Source organism: Sciurus vulgaris, assembly GCF_902686455.1.
Source record: "Sciurus vulgaris genome assembly, chromosome: 6".
In the NCBI taxonomy this organism is placed as follows: domain Eukaryota; kingdom Metazoa; phylum Chordata; class Mammalia; order Rodentia; family Sciuridae; genus Sciurus; species Sciurus vulgaris.
In genome coordinates, this window is record NC_136466.1 from 52,505,173 (window position 1) to 52,522,511 (window position 17,339).

The 17,339-nt window shown below is 36.6% G+C and overlaps 1 protein-coding gene across 2 annotated transcripts in view; it reads left to right on the forward strand.

The window, feature by feature from the left end:
- The first annotated feature begins 13,550 nt into the window (after positions 1-13,550).
- The window catches only part of LOC306664671 (zinc finger protein 475), a 60,108-nt gene continuing 56,319 nt past the window's right edge, over positions 13,551-17,339 (forward strand). For both annotated transcript variants that reach the window (XM_079145672.1, XM_079145674.1), the window contains exon 1: positions 13,551-13,743. The gene's annotated coding sequence lies outside the window, so the exon portion shown is untranslated. The remainder of the gene's footprint in view (positions 13,744-17,339) is intronic.

The window sequence follows — 17,339 nt, forward strand, 5'->3', positions numbered from 1 at the left end:
GGTAAAGACCTGGGAATATTCCAGACAACTCCTTTGTCACAGAGAGGCAGGAAAATGGAAGGTGGAGTGAATCCAGATGGGAGTTATAGGAAGAATTAAGACTCAGGCTAAAGGACACAGCCAATGTCCCTGATTTTTTTTCAATGCCTATTTAACATAGATTTTGATCACTGCTCATACCCCAAAGCATATAAATCCGTAAGCTAGCACACCAAAATGGGTTTTTCTGCTATCAGGTCCCCTCCCGCATGGCGTGAGTTCTCTCTTCTCACCCAAATTAATCCACTTCATTTATTCTTTCCTTCTGTTACTGTTTGTGGATTTTATTCTTTCAATTTGTGAGACAAGAACCCTGAAGGAAATTGGTGAAGTGAGGAATCTAGTCTCATATCAAACTCCTGTTTCACTAACACGTGGCATTTGCAATTCACTAAACACTGTGGCAGTTATTTGGCTCTTTGGAATTATTATGATTCTCCTCCTTCTGGGCATGCGGTCATTGTTGTCATTCCTCACGTTCCTTAAAGTTATGGCTTATTTGGGACAATGAAAAGAAAAGTAGGAAGCATTAGCCAGAGGAACATGGGATCAAATAGGCTTATTCTGAACGATACCCATTCAACTACTAATGGAAAGTATAGAATCATTAGGACTACTAAATAAAGAAGAAATTCTCATAAAAATCATAGCAAGAGGGAAACATGGCAATTCTAAATAAGTATTTCTTTGGCTATGCTCCATATGTTTTGTAGAAAAGCCAATAACCTGCAAATTCTTCCAAAATAGTCCTGAAAGTTCCCAGGAAACTCATGCTGTGTTTTACAGTCAGATCTTTTGACTGTATTATACCATCTGTGATCTTCTCTTTTGCTCCAAATCACTATGGCAATGGTAATGAACAAAGTATTAGCCCTTTTAGTAACATATGCCAGAGGTATCCATGCCACTATACTTTATATTACGGAACCAAAATGGCAATGTCATATGCCAAGGGCAGTGATACCACACTCAAAAGTCCTATCACAGTTTCACAGTTAATGAAAATTTCCCTTCATGTTGCCATGGAAATTTTTAGCACCAATATAGCAGAGGTGTATAACTCAAAAGTCTCATTTTTGTTTTAATTCATTTTCTTTCCTTACAGTCTTTTTTTATTTATTTTATTTTATTTTTTTTTTTTTTTTGTCTCTGAGCTCAAATAAGAGGTCATAATTGCTAGTCCAAAGTGACAGAATGAAATGGGGCCACGCTCAGAGTCATCATTAGCTCCATTCTGTCCCTCAGTACTCAAAATAAACCAATGCATCTAAAAGATTTATTCTTTCCTTCAGATTATTTCTCTTGTACAAGTCTTTTGCATGCAGAAACTTGGACTCAATAAAATTTTTTCAGACTTGTAAGTAACTTAGGGTGATCAGCAGGTAGGCCAAGCTGAATATTCCCCTAGAAATACTTTGGAAAAGTGCTAATTTATTTTTTATTAGTATACTGACCAGACTTTTGTGGATCAGAATCTAAGAAGTTACCAAACTAAATATAATTGAACTAGAGTGAAACAGAGGAAAAAGAATTGAATTTTAATTATAATTCACTGCAGAATTTCTTTACGAAATTAGCAAAAATAGCATAGGATAGGAAAGAAATCATATCGCAATGGAAACTAAACACTTGCAGTTGTTTCTAGAGGACAATAATTGGGTTTTTTGTTTGTTTGTCTTAATCGATATTATGTAAGGATAGCAACAACCCCTTTGAACCAGCTAATGAATGCGTCAGAGACTATGTCCCACCAATATGTTCTTCATTTCTTTAGGAATAAAACTTGAGTTCTACCTGGGCATATGGTCCCTAAAGAGTCACATTACTCCCCATAAGAATGCATTCATTTTATTTCTTCTTTTCCTCTTCGGGATGGTGAAAGCTTAAACAGCCACCATCAATCACTATATGAAAGCCATGTGATGTCGGAACAATAAGGAAAAAGATACCTAAGTACCTGACACCATGAAGCTTCACATCTGCCTTGCACTGTTTACACTCATACTATTGAGGAATAAATAGATTTTTATCTAATCTAAACTACCATTTTTTGTTTTTCACAGCCAACAAGGTTATAACCTAGCTAAAAGAAAATGAGAAAATAGAGATAGAAGAAAGAAAACTACCAAAGTTTTGGGCAGAACTAGAAAGATAAACATCCTTTGGGGGTCAAATATATTTGACATAAAGCAAATAAATTAAAATGCATTGTTTAATTACAATATACATTAGTTACTTTACTGTAATCTGCAGCCTGTACCTTCAATATTAAACGTCAAAAGATACCTTTGGATGCCAACAAATTTCAACAACTTGCATCACTTTCTGAGTTCTACCATGGGAAATTACTTGTTACTCAGAATAATTAGAATAAGAACATGGAAGAAACACTTCAAACTCTTTTGTCTTCATTCTTTTCCCCAAGTTTGTTTTAGAGGTTAACAGAGTACCACAATCCTAAGAATATTTTTTTTTCCAGCAGCACATGAGTGAATGTCCTTTTCTTCTAAAAGACCTGTAGTGATAGAATTGCCATTCCCTAGGCTTGGTGACTCTTTGCAGGTGATGACTGTAAGATGGCCTTTGCCTCTGGGTGATTGATTACAAGCCTAGTTTTGAATGGATCAGCTTAGTTTGTGTTATAGATATGAACTCTTCTGTAGTATGTAACAGAAAATATGACAAATGGTGACTAGAATAATAAACCGTAATGATATTTATTATTTCACTAAAACAAGAATTCTAAAAGTGGGAAGTCCCACGACTACAACTTTAATGACATAATGACATCGTGAAAGACCTAAGTGTTTTCTATTCTTCTACTCTGCTACTCTCAGCACACTGCTTTCTAGCCCTCTTGGGGACAAAATGCTGACACAGCCCCACTCTCATATCCTTCTTCCATCCTTTTCAGAAGATGGAGGCTGGAGGGGAGGACAAGAAACTGCTTTCTCTTTGCATGCTTCTGTCCAGATCAAGGTGGGAAACTATTGCCAAGAGTTCTTGAACACTTTGCTACTCAAATGGTGATCCTGAGATTGCAGCATCACCTATCACCTGAAAACTTATTAAAATGCAGTGTCCCAGGCACTACCCTGATTACTGATTCACATTCTTCAGCATTTTAACAAGATTTCTGGTGACTCTTATGCACATAACATTTGAAAAACCCTGCTCTAATAGATATTTTCCTATGTATTTTTAGCCACAACTTGGTGGCAAGGCTATACCCCAGGTGGATGGAAGATGGCAAAGTAATTTTCTTTCTTAGCTTTTCTAGTGGAAACAGGAAAGGGCAAATGAGGTAGATAATGGCTGTTGGGTGGGTAATTCCCAGAGTCTGCTATGGTATTTTTCCGTGGACTGAGTGGTACCAAACACCATGCTCCCTGAAGTTAGTGTTGCCCACTGTGACTCTCTGAGTTCATGCAGCCTATGAAAGCTGCCCAGAGAATGAAGCCCTGGCTTCGTGAGTAGTATTTTTAACAGCAGGTTGAGACTTTACCCATGTGATTTTGGAAAGGTTTCTTGTTTTTATAATCTTGAGGTTTAAGAGCACCGTCTGACCCAGGGGAATTCAAAGGAAAAACATTAAAGCCAGTATAATTGAAGGGAAGGTGATGATTGTAAAATAACAGGTTTCTTTTTAGTTCTTGTTGGTATGAAACATTTTGTCACTAGAACGGCTAATAAAACATATTCTCGTGTACATTATTTTCCTGTGCTGTGCATTGGTTTTCCGGTCTTATTTAAAAAATTTACTAAGAAGGTTGTTTAAAAGTGCGATATAACTGGCTTAGAGGATTTTACACTAATTTTTAAAATAAGAATTACACTGTTTTAAGGTTGAACCATTAATAAACTAAGTCTTAAGTGTTTCATAAAGTGAAATTGTGACAAGCTTTCCAATCATAGAAAGTAATAAAATACAATGGTAAAATGGCATATAGAAAAAAAAAAAAAAAAACAGCAGTAAAATAAAGGAAAAATGTAGGGCACTTAAACTTGGGACAAAGATCTTGTAAACTCCAATATAAGCTAATATCGTTTTGACTTCCAGGTGATTACGTGACGATTTATGTGTGGTGTTGTAAGCACATCTGCACTTTTACTTAGGAGCCTCCTAATGAGTGATCAGTCCCACTAGTTATTCAAGGGCATTTTAAGAATCAATCTTAGGTTACGTTCTCACCTTTTCTCAACTCAAGCCTTATTTTGTTTCATCCTGGAAAATATGTTTCCAATAAGCCTATCTCATTGCTGCCTTACCAATATGATAGGATACTAATTGTTGCCTGACCAAATGGATGCACCCCCAGAAGAAACTGACATATTTGCAGGGAAAAATCAGAGAAGCTGTTTCAACACAGAAATAGCTGCTTGACTTCAGGAATGCTGCAGACACACTCAATACTGTGTCCTAAGTTGAAGGTGGAGATGCAGTGGTCATATGCAACACAGTAAAATATTAGGAGACAGTCACTCCTTACATCGCTTGGCATGTTTTGGGTGCACATAGTTCTCATTGAATTGGCTGGGAGGGCCCTACAGAGATCTGCTGGCAGACTGTGGCGCCCACTAAAACAACTGTGACTTTCAATAAAAATTCATGCCATGGGTGCCAAAGCAAACTTGTGAAAATTGTCCACTTTCAGGCAACCCGGACAAAAACCGTAGGAGGGCTGGAGTCACTATTTAAAGGGTTCTATAAGAGCCAAGAGAAATGTATTCCTGATTTATTCAAATACTGGTTTTTGCAAATGGCAAAGTTACAATGAGCCAAATTTGTATTTCATACCTGAAACCTGGATTGTGTTCAGCCTAATCTGGCCAGTGAAAACAATGAGGCTCCTTGGCCCCTTTTTCTGAGACACTAAACAGAGATTTCAGAAATTTGGTGAAACTTGATCTTAAATTTAAAGATTTGACGATTAACTGGTGACTTGGGAGGAATCCTGTTTTTAGTTTTTCAGACAGATTGTGTTTGTTGAACTAAAAGAAAAATAATATTCTTAACAAAGCAAAAAACAAGCTTGATTAAGAAACTAGAGACCTTAAGTAAACATATTTTATTTCTTTTTGGTATTTGAATTTCACATTCTTGTCAAATGTGAGTTATATCCATTGGGTTTGGTGATAAATCAGAATGTTACCACTTGACCTTGGCAAAGATACCTGGTAATGAGGATGAAAGGTGCATGGAACAATTTGTGTCTATCTGAGTCACTGAGTTTTCCTTCAACAGCACAAATGTGTCATCTGTTTTGTTAAGTCTCATCTTGAGCAATAGAAGCTATGGTGACCACAAAGAAGGATGAGAAGGGCACCAGCCTGAAGGTCAGTACGTGATATTCACACATAGGTGTGCATCCGAAAATGCATAGATTTTTCTGGAAAGACACACAAGGGACTGGTAAGAGTAGTTGCTGCCGGAGTAGGATTCCAGAATGGGAACCTGGTAAGTACGGAAGAAAAGAGAACTCATTTTTAAATTGTGTGTGTGTGTGTGTGTGTGTGTGTGTGTGTGTGTGTGTGTAGAGGGAGAGAGAGAAGAAAATGGAAAATCATAACAGAAGACAATGAGAAAAAACATTCTCATTGACTCTCAACTGGGTGGATAATTTTCTCCCTTTGGACTTCAGTTGCCTCTTTTCTAAGATAAGGTGGGATAGAGTTTAGACTGTAAACAGAGCTAATATTTCTAAAAAGAGTGACTCTGTAATTGCAGAAATAATTTTTATTTTGGGTTTGATTTTGGAGAAATGATTTATTATTATTATTATCATCATCATCATTATCATCATCATCATCATCATCATCATCAATTGGGGAAGTACCAGGGATTGAACTCAGGACCACTGGACCACTAAGTCCCAACCCCAGGCCTATTTTGTATTTTATTTATAGACAGAGTCTCATTGAGTTGCCTACCACCTCGCCTTTGCTGAGGCTGGCTTTGAACTCGCGATCCTCCTGTCTCAGCCTCCCAAGCCGCTGGGATTACAGTCATGCACCATGGTGCCTGGTGTAATAATATATTATTAATGGTAACAATGTGAATTATGAACTATCTTAATAACTGGAAAGTTAAAATTTTAATGGTGTTTATTCAGTAGCTGTTCTGCAAAGTGTCATTTAGAGGAGTACAAGGGAAAGAAAAACATTTCTTGGGGTAGAAGCTGTGGAAGACAGGAGAGCTGAGTATTCAGGGCCTGGAGGATATAACAAATAAGGTATATGCAAAGACAGAAGCTGCTGAAGTTTTTCTAACTGAGATCATCCCCACACAAGAGCCTCGGTCAGACTTTGCTTTATCAAGGAGCTTCCTGACTATGTGCAACTGCCCTTGACTGGCCTAGCTGACCTTGTCTTCCCATTTTCCTGTAACTTGGTTGTGACCTCACACCTCACAGTCTGCATTGCTCACACATCAGACATTGCCTAGCTTCATTCCTGCCCACTCTAATTCCATTACAGCTGTTGTGGGGAGGACTTGGCCTCAGTTCTGTCCTTGCACTTTCTCTGGTTGACTTTTGTATTGCAAAAGTGATTTTACTTTTACTGAATGTCTGCAGCTCACTTGCTTGAGGCAGGTGATGGGGTGATGTTGAAGTGAGCATGGACCCCCTAAGGTGAGCCAGGCAGGCCCTTTGTTCATATTTAGAGGTATCCTCCTGGATTGGCTGCAGAAATACAAGTAAGCTACATAAGAGACAGTCACACTCTCTGTGCCTGCTGCTTCATTTGCTGTGGATCCCTTTAGTTATGCACCATGAGTTTGGAAAGAGCTTGTTCTTTCATCTTATTCTAGAAAGAAAGCATTCCCACTCATAGCCATTTCACACAGTCCAGACCACAAGGCTCAGCTCTGGTACTATTGGCATCTTGAATCAGATAAACCTTTTCTTACTGGAATGATTTGTGCTTTTTAAGATGTTTACCAGTATCCTTGGCTTCCACCCACAAGAAGCACTGCCCCTTTCCCCATATGTGATAATCAAAAATGTCTCTGTCATCAGCAGATGTCCCTTGAGGCAGAGGAATCACCACAAGTTGAGAACAATAGACCCAGAGGATGAGTTTCCTATAAAGTTTCATTTTTGACTCATACAGAGTCAGACAAGGGTGGGTGTCTGGATAATATTGTCTTTTCCTGGCATCCTCATCTTTTCCCATGTGCCCTCAATTGGGCCTCATTAGACTGTTGGCAAAGGCCAGGGGGACATGGTGCCAGTCTCCACACTAGTCAGCTTAAGGCTTTCAGAGTTCAAGGCGATTTTCTGCAAGCTTTCTCTTACTGAGCTGGACCATCTTTTTGTAAAACATTCACAAGTTATTACTCTAACCTACTTTCTATCTTAGCAAAGATCTTCATGAAATCAAGAAAATTCCATCCCACAGGGAGATCCCAATAGCATATTGCCTGGAACAAGACTGGCATAAAATGATAAAAACTTCTTTTCTTTTTCTCTAGGCCTCAAAGTACAGTGCTCCTTACTAACCAGCTGGAACTCTCCCAAATCACCCGAGGTGGTAACAAGCAGTCTCCACACCAGAACTGTGATTGTGATGACTGGGGACTTATGTTTTGGACACCTTACCTCTTGGATGGATCATATTCATAGTTATTAGGTCTTGAATTCAATCTGAGGAATTTTAGCTCCACCCCCTCAAAATAAATGGGGTGGTTAGTGGAGAAGGGCATTTCTAGTGGGTGGAGGACAATAGTATTAAATAAATCAAAGTTATTGTGTGTTGAAAACTAGGAAGAACTCTTGGATGAAGTGACTGGGAGGTCACTGGTGATATTCTAAGGAGATATTTCAGTGAGAGAAGGGGATACTAACTAGATGATGGGGGAGGGTGGTGGCTAACAATGAAAGGGAATATGAGAGGGAAAGAGCCAGTGGCTTAGACCACCCTTCCTCAAGAAGGCAGTGTGAGAGCTGGAGTTGTGGCTCAGTGGTGGAGCACTTGCCTGGCACGTGTGAGGCCCTTGGTTCAATCCTCAGCATCATATATAAATAAATAAATAAAATAAAAGATTCATTGACATCTAAAAATATTTAATAAAAAAGAGGCAGTGTGAGTGACAGCAAATGCAATTACTTTTTAAAGAGAGAGGACACCTGAGTCTGTTTGAAGGTTAAGAGGAAGAAACCAGTGGAACAGAGAATTTGAAAGTGTTGGAGAGGAGAGGCTAACTGGGAAAGCAAGTCACTAGAGAGAAGACACATCCCTTTCTCTCAGGATGTTAGAAAATAGAAGCATACAAAGGAATTCCCAGATAACATGTTGGGAGAAATCCTAGTTCTTGGCTGGCAGCAGTGAACGTCTCAAGTATGTACGGAAAACTTGCAAGGAGGAGCGTTCCACTTCAGCCACCTTGGAAAGTAAACAACTGTCTCAAGTTGACTCAGTGTTACTAAGGAAATCCGTATAGGAACTGGTAGTCTAATCCCCCGTGGCGCATTGTCATTGGGCAAGAAACCTATAATATGTATAGCTGTTCCCACAATAAATGAGTTTGTGTCTGCTCGCCACAAGCCTGCTTCCACCCAACTCCCAGAGTCTAGGTCTTGACTCCATGCCCTTACCCTGCATATGAGCTAGCCCAGCACAAGAGAAACTACAATAACATACTGTCTTCAATTAAGAAATTGAAATGCCTTCATAAAATGCACGTGAAAATGCAAAATATTAGACTGTTATCAGCCATGAACACTCTAATTTAAACCAGCTTTAGAATTCTTTGGGTAATAAACTAGTCACTAAGTATTTATTAAACATTTGTTGTTTGCATGCCCTAAAGCTTTAGACATATGCCAAATCTCTGAAAAGAGAGGCAATATCATTTCAAAATGTTTATATTACATTATGTAGAAAACATTAAGTGCTAATTTAGCCTTAACATTCTATAACTTTGGTCATCTTCCACCAACTGGTCACCATTATCTCTTTTAACAGAAATGATGGTATTCAGTTCAGTGGACAAATATTAACTGGGCATATACTATAGTCAAGTGTTATGTTCAGTCCTAATGCAGAAGTATTGGGAAAAAAGGTGCAGAACTGTTTCAGAATTGTCATGAGTTTTCTAGACGCACAGCAAATGTTTAAAATCTAGAATCGCACATCTTTGAAATTGGAATTGTCGGGTGTAGTGGCACACACCTGTAATCCCCAGCAGCTCAGGACGCTGAGGCAGGGGGATTGCAAGTTCAAAACCAGACTCAGCAAAAGTGAGGCATTAAGCAACTCACTGAGACCCTTTCTCTAAATAAAATACAAAATAGGACTGAGGATGTGGCTCAGTGGTCGAGTGTCTCTGAGTTCAATCCCTAGTACCCAAAAATAAAAAATAAAACACAGTATATTCAAAATATTTTTGTCTTAGTGGACCACTGAAGAAATATCCCCTGTCCACAAGAAGGGAGATCAAAAGAAAGAACTCCTTCTATCTGATCTGGTAATATTTTAATTATGCAAAAGGAAGGAAGTTCTTTGACAGTTTTTTTTCCTGGAGTCTGAATTTAAATCTGTGCCATGTAAACAAATAGCTTAACACGTCCACTTAACTTTCTCATCAATTTTAAAGTCAAATCAATAATCCCCTTCTTCCTGAAGATAGCTGGCTGGACCAGATGCTATTTTTGAAGTATAATTTGACTTCAAGAGTACTGTAGAACTTCCAAGAGTTGTATCTCTATGATAAAATTGCTCAAATGCATAGAATATATAATACATCTATTTTCCATTTTAAAACAAGTATATTTTCCTTTTAAATACAGTTAAGGAAGAATTTGCTGCATTTTTTGGAATAACTTGGGAAGGGTTACCATGGTTTCTGTGGCCTCTTGTTCACTTTTTCTGTACATCGCCAGAATATGAGATCATCTGAGGCCATCTTTGTCAATTCTTCTGATTTATGTCCCTTGGCATGCATTTTCTATGGGGTGGTATGACATAACCTATAGCCCACTAAAGGGGCATAGGACTTAAGAACATATAAGAATTATCTGTGGTATTAAAATTACATGATAGGGGCAGGAAGATTAGGAAAACAAAACAGAGCAAAACAAAAACCTAAAAAGTTTTGGCAAAGATGGAGATCAATAATCACAAACAAGATTGAGAAACACTGCCTTAGGGCAGAGTCCTTGAGCCCTTAGGATCTATTGGGAAGGAGTCTGATGCATCAAATATAATCATTTTTTAAAACCTTTAAAGGTTTCTATTCAAGGTATATTCTCTTTCTTTCTAATCTACAATAGGACATTTTTGCAATGTTTTAAATTTAGATCTTTTCTAATTCAATGTAGTATGTAAAAATTATTTTATGCAAATTGTGCTTGTGACAAGAAATGGTTTTAGAAAATAATCCTTTCTTTCGAGGCCAGACATTTCTGAATGGCAATCTGGCAGCACGAACTTTCAGGAGACCATGGAAGGAAAACCATTAGGTACCAGAAAGACACATTCCATCTCAGATTTGCTTTGAATTAATCTTGCAATCAGGAGCAAATCCCTTAGTGCCCCAGCCCCCAGTTCCCTCATCTATCAAATGAGGATACTAAAACTTAACTTTGTAAATTTGTTAAAGAATTTGAAATAATAGATGTGGAGTGACTGGTACTCAGTTTCTGAGTTAGGTGATAAGGACTGAGGTAAACAGTAATAATGGACAGAAGAGAACAAGGTACTGGTGGATTTATTTGCCAGACGTCACAAACATCCTGTTTGGGTTCCTACTGCTGCCTCAGAAATTTAGCTCCTGCTAAGGTTAAACAAACTCAAAAGAATTGTCAGTAGCTTGTGGAGTAAGATTCAGGTTTGCATCAATGAAGAGACTTGAGGATGGTGAGAAATGCAAGCAAGGAAAAGTCTTTCTCCTGTTCCATAAAAATCACCATGATTTATTCATTTAATGAAAAAGTCAGAATCGCCATGATTTATTCATTTAATGAAAAAAGTCAGGGGCTTGTGTGGGCACAACAGCTGCGGTTTTATGAAGGGAAAATAAGCCAGAATTCCTTGTGGCAGAACTGCTGCCACAAGGGGTCAGATCTGGATTATTGTAGATGCTGGCATCGGTCCACACTGACACATTCATGATTGGGTATCACATCATTTGAGATAACTTGCAAGTCTTTTAGGTGAGAAAACGTAAGCTACAGCAAACTAGACCAGCTCTGTTTAAGTAAAAGTTTCACCGTCTTTGATCTGAACTTCAATGTTTGGAGCCAGGACAGAAGAAGGAACATGGCTATCTTGAAGTGCATTTGAGTTGGTGGTTGCCCACTCAACAGATGTGAGCAGTTTAGTTGTCACCATAAATCAAGGGCTCCCCCACCCCAGTGTTATAAATAAGGATGGGTAAATATTTTGGATCCATCAGCCTCCAAGTATTCTTCAGATGTTTTGGGTTCAATCAAACAGAACACATCTTGCAAAGCACATTTCCCCTTGATTTTTTAGGACTGTATGTGATTTATGAGAAATAGAATCCATATGTTTCTGCTTCATTTACACTTAAATAATCAAAAGGTTGTGTGTTGTAAGAGCTATCTGATGTCCAAGATGCCTTCTGCGCACGCTTGCTTTTTTTTTTCTCCCCAACAAATAGAAACAGTTTGAAAGCTTTGGTCCTTTTAAAAGACCAAAGCGAAAGAAAGAGAATGGGGGAAGGGAGAGAACCTAGGAAGCTTCGTTTTGCCAAGATGCAATAAATCTGAATACCAGGAAGTTCAATTTAGGCCGAAACTACAAACTCATGAATTTCAAGTGAGTCCAGAATTTGGGAGAAAACAAAGTCTCCCTTCCATCCAGTTTCAAAAGTAGCTCTGATGACTGCAAAAAAGCACCTGGCAACTTGGTAACCATACCAAGAGAAGACGGGCCATGAATGTACCATTAGCTACCCAGAGAACAACTGCTGCAGGCTGTTATTCTTGGGTCTTTTGAGAATAGTTGCTCCAGTCTGGATAAAGAACTCTCTGCCCTATTTTAGCGTGGAGATACCTCCTCTCGCGGTGTTTTCTGGGGTTCTCCTCTTGGGCTAGGCCAGCATTTCCTGTCCTTCTGCCCTCTGGTTCAAATGGTCTACCATTGAACTGACTTACTGTGTGTGCATTTAGAATGGTGTTTATTTATTGAGCAATTTCTTTAGAGAAATGTCTCACTGAGTTCTTAATAGAACCATCAAGCATGCAGTTTGTGTAATGTGAGAAATATGTTAACCAGGGACCCACAGATTAGTAAGATGCTAAACGTAAAGTCAAGTGTTCTTCTCCCCATGTCACTATTTAGTCACTAAAATCACAGAAGCTGTTATGTCATTTTAGGTACATATTATCAACTATGTGATATTTTATGAATGGTTTCAGAAAAGAAATTCAAATAGAAATACTTGAAGTGATAGTATAATTGATTGATGTTTAAATCTCTATAGAGTGTATTTCTATTCATTTTTATAGCATTATAACAACTTAGGATGTGAAACTTCATCATCCAGTGGGATCTTCAGACTCTGTGGCTTGAAATCACTTCAACAGAATTAACAGTCCTGTGAATTACCTACATCTCATAATTCAGTTCTCTAGGGAGCAAAGGACAGAGTTTCGGAATATTAGAGATTAAGGGTTTTATCCCCTAACTCCTAACTATAAAAAAAATAATAATTTGTTATATTCTTTATTCTTGTGACACATAGGTAACCACTGTTAATATTTTGTGTATGTCCTTTGAGTTAAACATGTATGAACATGCACACATGCACATACATGCTTGAACACACCTGGAGTTTCATGAGATGATTTTATTTATTATGTTTTGTAGCTTCTCTAAAGCTATATATCAAGAACATTTTCCCAGATCAATAAACTGTTTTATTTCCTGAGCATTAATGCTTTCAGGGCATTTCAGTGTGGGATTGTACCAAAATTATCTTGCTATCTCAGAGTATTTTTAACATGAAATTTTAAAAAACGATTATTTCAAATGTTTTTAAATATTGACCTTAGTTTTCAAAAATGTTTTTGTACCTTGGGCCATGTTAAATAAATAAACTAAGTGTAGCTTCAACGTCTGTTAGTTCCTTGAATTTTAGACCAAAGCATAGAACAACACCCTTCCAGAGCCTTACAGAATATCCTTGATCCTGTTCTAGAAGAGACTAAGCTCTATTACATAGAAAATAATTTTTTAAAGTCCCTAGAAAAGAAGATCAATAATATAATCAGTCAATGCTTCCCCTCCCCCCATTTCTTAAAAAATGTTGTATTTTTGCCCTATTTCTACACCAAGAAGAACCTTGTGACTTAAACTCATCTGCCTCTGGATGCTCAGTCCATTGCCAAAGTTTCCAGAGTCCACTTCAAAGAAAACTGAGGTCCATACCTATTTCCCCATCTGTTTCTGATTCCTTTGCCCCTTGTTTTGGATTTTCCCGATTGGTTGCTAGAGAACATAGCCCTGTCCCTTTTGTTGACAGGTTGCCAGGATACATCCAGGCGACAAAGGCTGGGGTTCCTGTTAGCCAACAGCCTCACATACTAATGGGAAGTTCCACTAGAGGGGATGTGAACTTTGGAGCTCCCAGCTTTTCTGCTTCTGTTTCTACCAGCCCTCTCCCTGAGTCCTCAGTGGGGCTTGGCCAGCTATTATAAAAGTCAAAATAGAAAGATAAAGAACAAATATTACAAGGTAAGCCTCTCAAAAGGTGTTTTTAATCTTGTCTAGTAGCTCCTAAATCTCAAACTTTTCCTCTCACTTAGTAACTGCTTATTTTAGATATTTTTGGTCTCTTCCCCTTCCTTCCCATCAGTATGCAATAAATGTTTCCTAAGTATAGGAAAGGAAACCAAAGAAAAATAATTAGTCCTTAAATACTCATAAACAAAATGATATCATTTTACTTCTTTAGATAATACTGGCAATGATGAATTAAATATCCTAATGGATAAAGATAATCACATTCCATTTCAAGGGATGATATTTTAAACAATCTTCTTTCAAGGAAATGTAAATATATTTTTAACATTCATTCAGTGTTATATGTTTATTAGTTAGAATATCCATGGAACAAAAGGCATGATAAAGGCTATTGTTACTCAATTGAGTTGGCTGATTTTTTTTAATTAATTAAAATGGAATCTACATGAAGTAAAATAAAATATAATTCTTAAATTCAAGTTCCTGAAAAGCAAGGACTTTAATACATGTATACAACCATGTAACCATCACCTCAATAAGGCATAGGACATTTCTGTTACCCCAGACATTTTCCTCATATTCTTTCTGGTCATCTTCCCTCTACTGTTCTGTTTCCTGTCATCAAAGAACAATTTGACTATTTATGAACTTTATGTGAATAGACTCATACAATAAATATCCTTGTATTTGATGTCTCCGACTACAAAGAATGTTTTTAAGTTTTTTCCATGGCTCAGTTCTTTTTACAGGTGAGTATAATTGCATTATATGATCTTTTCACATTTGTTTATTCTGTTGCTTTGTATTTGGTTTATTTCCAGTGTGGCCCTCTTTCAACGTAACTGCTATAAACATTCTTGCACTAGTATGCTTTTTTTTTTTTTTCACCATCAATTTAATTTAAAAATATTCCAGCTTTATTGCACTTTTATTGACAAAAATTGCATATATTTAGAAAATACAGTGAAACGTTTGGTTTTATTTATGCATTGTGAATTGATTACCACAATCAAGCTGATTAAGGAATCCATCACCTCATAGAGTTACCTTTTTTCCTTTTCCTTTTCTTTCTTTGGCAGTGTGTGCGTGATGACAACATTTGTGATCCACTATCTTAGCACATTTCAAATATATAACACATTATTATTAACCATAGCCACTATGTTACACATTAGATCTTCAGTAATTATTCACCTTGTAGCTGCAAGTATGTACTTTTTGACCAATAATTTACCTTTACCCCCAGCCCCTGGTTACCACCATTTTACTTAAATGACCAACAGGTATCTAAAATATGCTCAACATCACTAATCGTCAAGAAATGCAAATCAGAATCACAATGAGATATCAGTCTTACAACCGTTAAAATGGCAATTATCAAAAGGACAAAAGACAAATGTCAACAAGAATGAGGAGGAAAGGGAACCCTTGCACACCAGTTGGTGGGAATGTAAATTAGAACATCTATTATGGAAAACAATATGGAGTTTTTCAGGAAATTAAAACTACCATGTGATTCACCAATCCCTCTTCTGGTATACATCCAAAGGCAATGAAATCAGTGTGTTGCAGAGATATTTGCACACTCATGTTCCTTGAAGCATTATTCAATAGCCAAGATAAGAAACCCAACTAAGTGTTTATCAATAGATGACTGGATAAAATATTGTAAAGCACACACACACACACACACATAATATAATGTTCTGTTATAATATATATGTATATGTATAGCTTTTGCCATTTTAAATGCTTTGTCTCCTATGCATGTCATCTTTATTGATTTACAATTCACATCTGAAGTATAAAGTTTGATGAGTTTGACAAATGAATAGCTCTATTTAGTTATGAAACATGTCTATAATAAGAGCATGTTCATGGACTGCCATTCAGTTCTCCACCTGCATACCTGCTCATCAAGTAATCACTGGCCTACTTTCTGTCTTTACAGATTCTCTTTGCCTGTTCTACAGTTTAATATAAAGGGAATTGTTCAGTATATACACTTTCGTGTCTGACATTTTCAGCATGATATATCTGGGAGGACCCATGTTTTTGTTTATTTTTTAGTGTGGAGCAACATTTTATGTATGACTATGCAACATTTTAAAAAATCCATTTACCTGTTGATGTATATTTATGTTGTTTCTAACATTTCTCCATTATGAGTAAAGTTGGCATAAACCTTTGTTCTTCAGAGTGGCTGTAACATTTCACATTCCCACCAGAAATGTGTGAGTTCCAGTTTTTCCATGCTCTCAATAACAATTACACTCTTTTTAACTTTAGTTTTTCTAATGTGTATATCTAGTAATATCTCTGCAGTTTTTGTTTACATTTTTCTGATGACTAACAGTAATGTTGAGTATTATTTCATATGCTTATAGATTATATTTTTTTTTCTTTTTTAAGGTACTGGGATTGAACCCAGGGCCTTATTCATGTTAGCCAAGTACTCTACCAGAGCTATACATTTTTTGTTATCAATAATCTACTCAAAGTTTTTGCTTATTTTAAAAATTTTGATTGTTTTATTTTATATACCTTAAAATATATAATATATATATTCCTTTTTAGATATATAGTTTAAAAACTTTCAATCTGTGGCTTGCACTTCAATTTTCTTAATGGTGATTTTTAAAGAGCAGAAGTTTCTAATGTAGAAGAAGTATACTTTATTATATTTTCTTTTATATTTAGTGGTTTTGTGTTTTATCTAAAATAATCTTTGTAAAAATCAAGATCATAAAGATTCTTTTATGCTTTTTTTCTAGACCCTATAGTTTAAGCTTTTGTATGTAGCTCTGTTTTTGTGTGATGAATCTAGGGAGTTGACATTAATTTTCTCCTCAAACGTATTCAGTTGTTTCATTGTTATTTGTTACAAAGATTTCTCTTTCTCCATTGAACTGCCTTTGCATCTTTGTCAAAAAATGAATTAACTACCTATTTGCATTGACAGTATATTTCTAGACTCTCTATTCTGTTCCATGAGTTTCTTTGTCTATCCTTATTGGCATCATTAATTTTAATAAGCTAACATATCTTGGCTTGTAAGTAGTGAAGCAAGTTTTCAAAACAAATGAAGAAGTTGAGTCCTTCCATGACTACTTGCCAGTGAAACCATACACAAAAATTTGAATCAGGTTGAGCATTTTCCTTGCATGTTACCCAAATATTTCCCCAGGCAGTAACCTGATTTTAAGTGATTCTATATTAAGCAAAAGTCAAAAATATATTTATGAATTTATTCAAGAATCATAATCCCAGTAAAAATATGTATTTTTCAAATCCATTTAGGCAAAATGTCTTGAACTTGATTTTCATTTATTTATTTATTCAGTAATTCATTGAGTACCTACTGGAATCCAGACATTGCTCTAGACAGGGAAAAAGAGGAGCAGAATATTTCTTGGTTCAAAATTTCTGCAAGCAAACATTATTTATCATATCCACCCTATGGTCTATTTAATAATATATTTCTTATAATTACAGAGAAAAATCTAAACCTAGTTTTAAAAAGTATCAGATTAAATATTTTCACATATTCCTATCAACTGAAAGAAATGAACACTTGAATGTTTCCT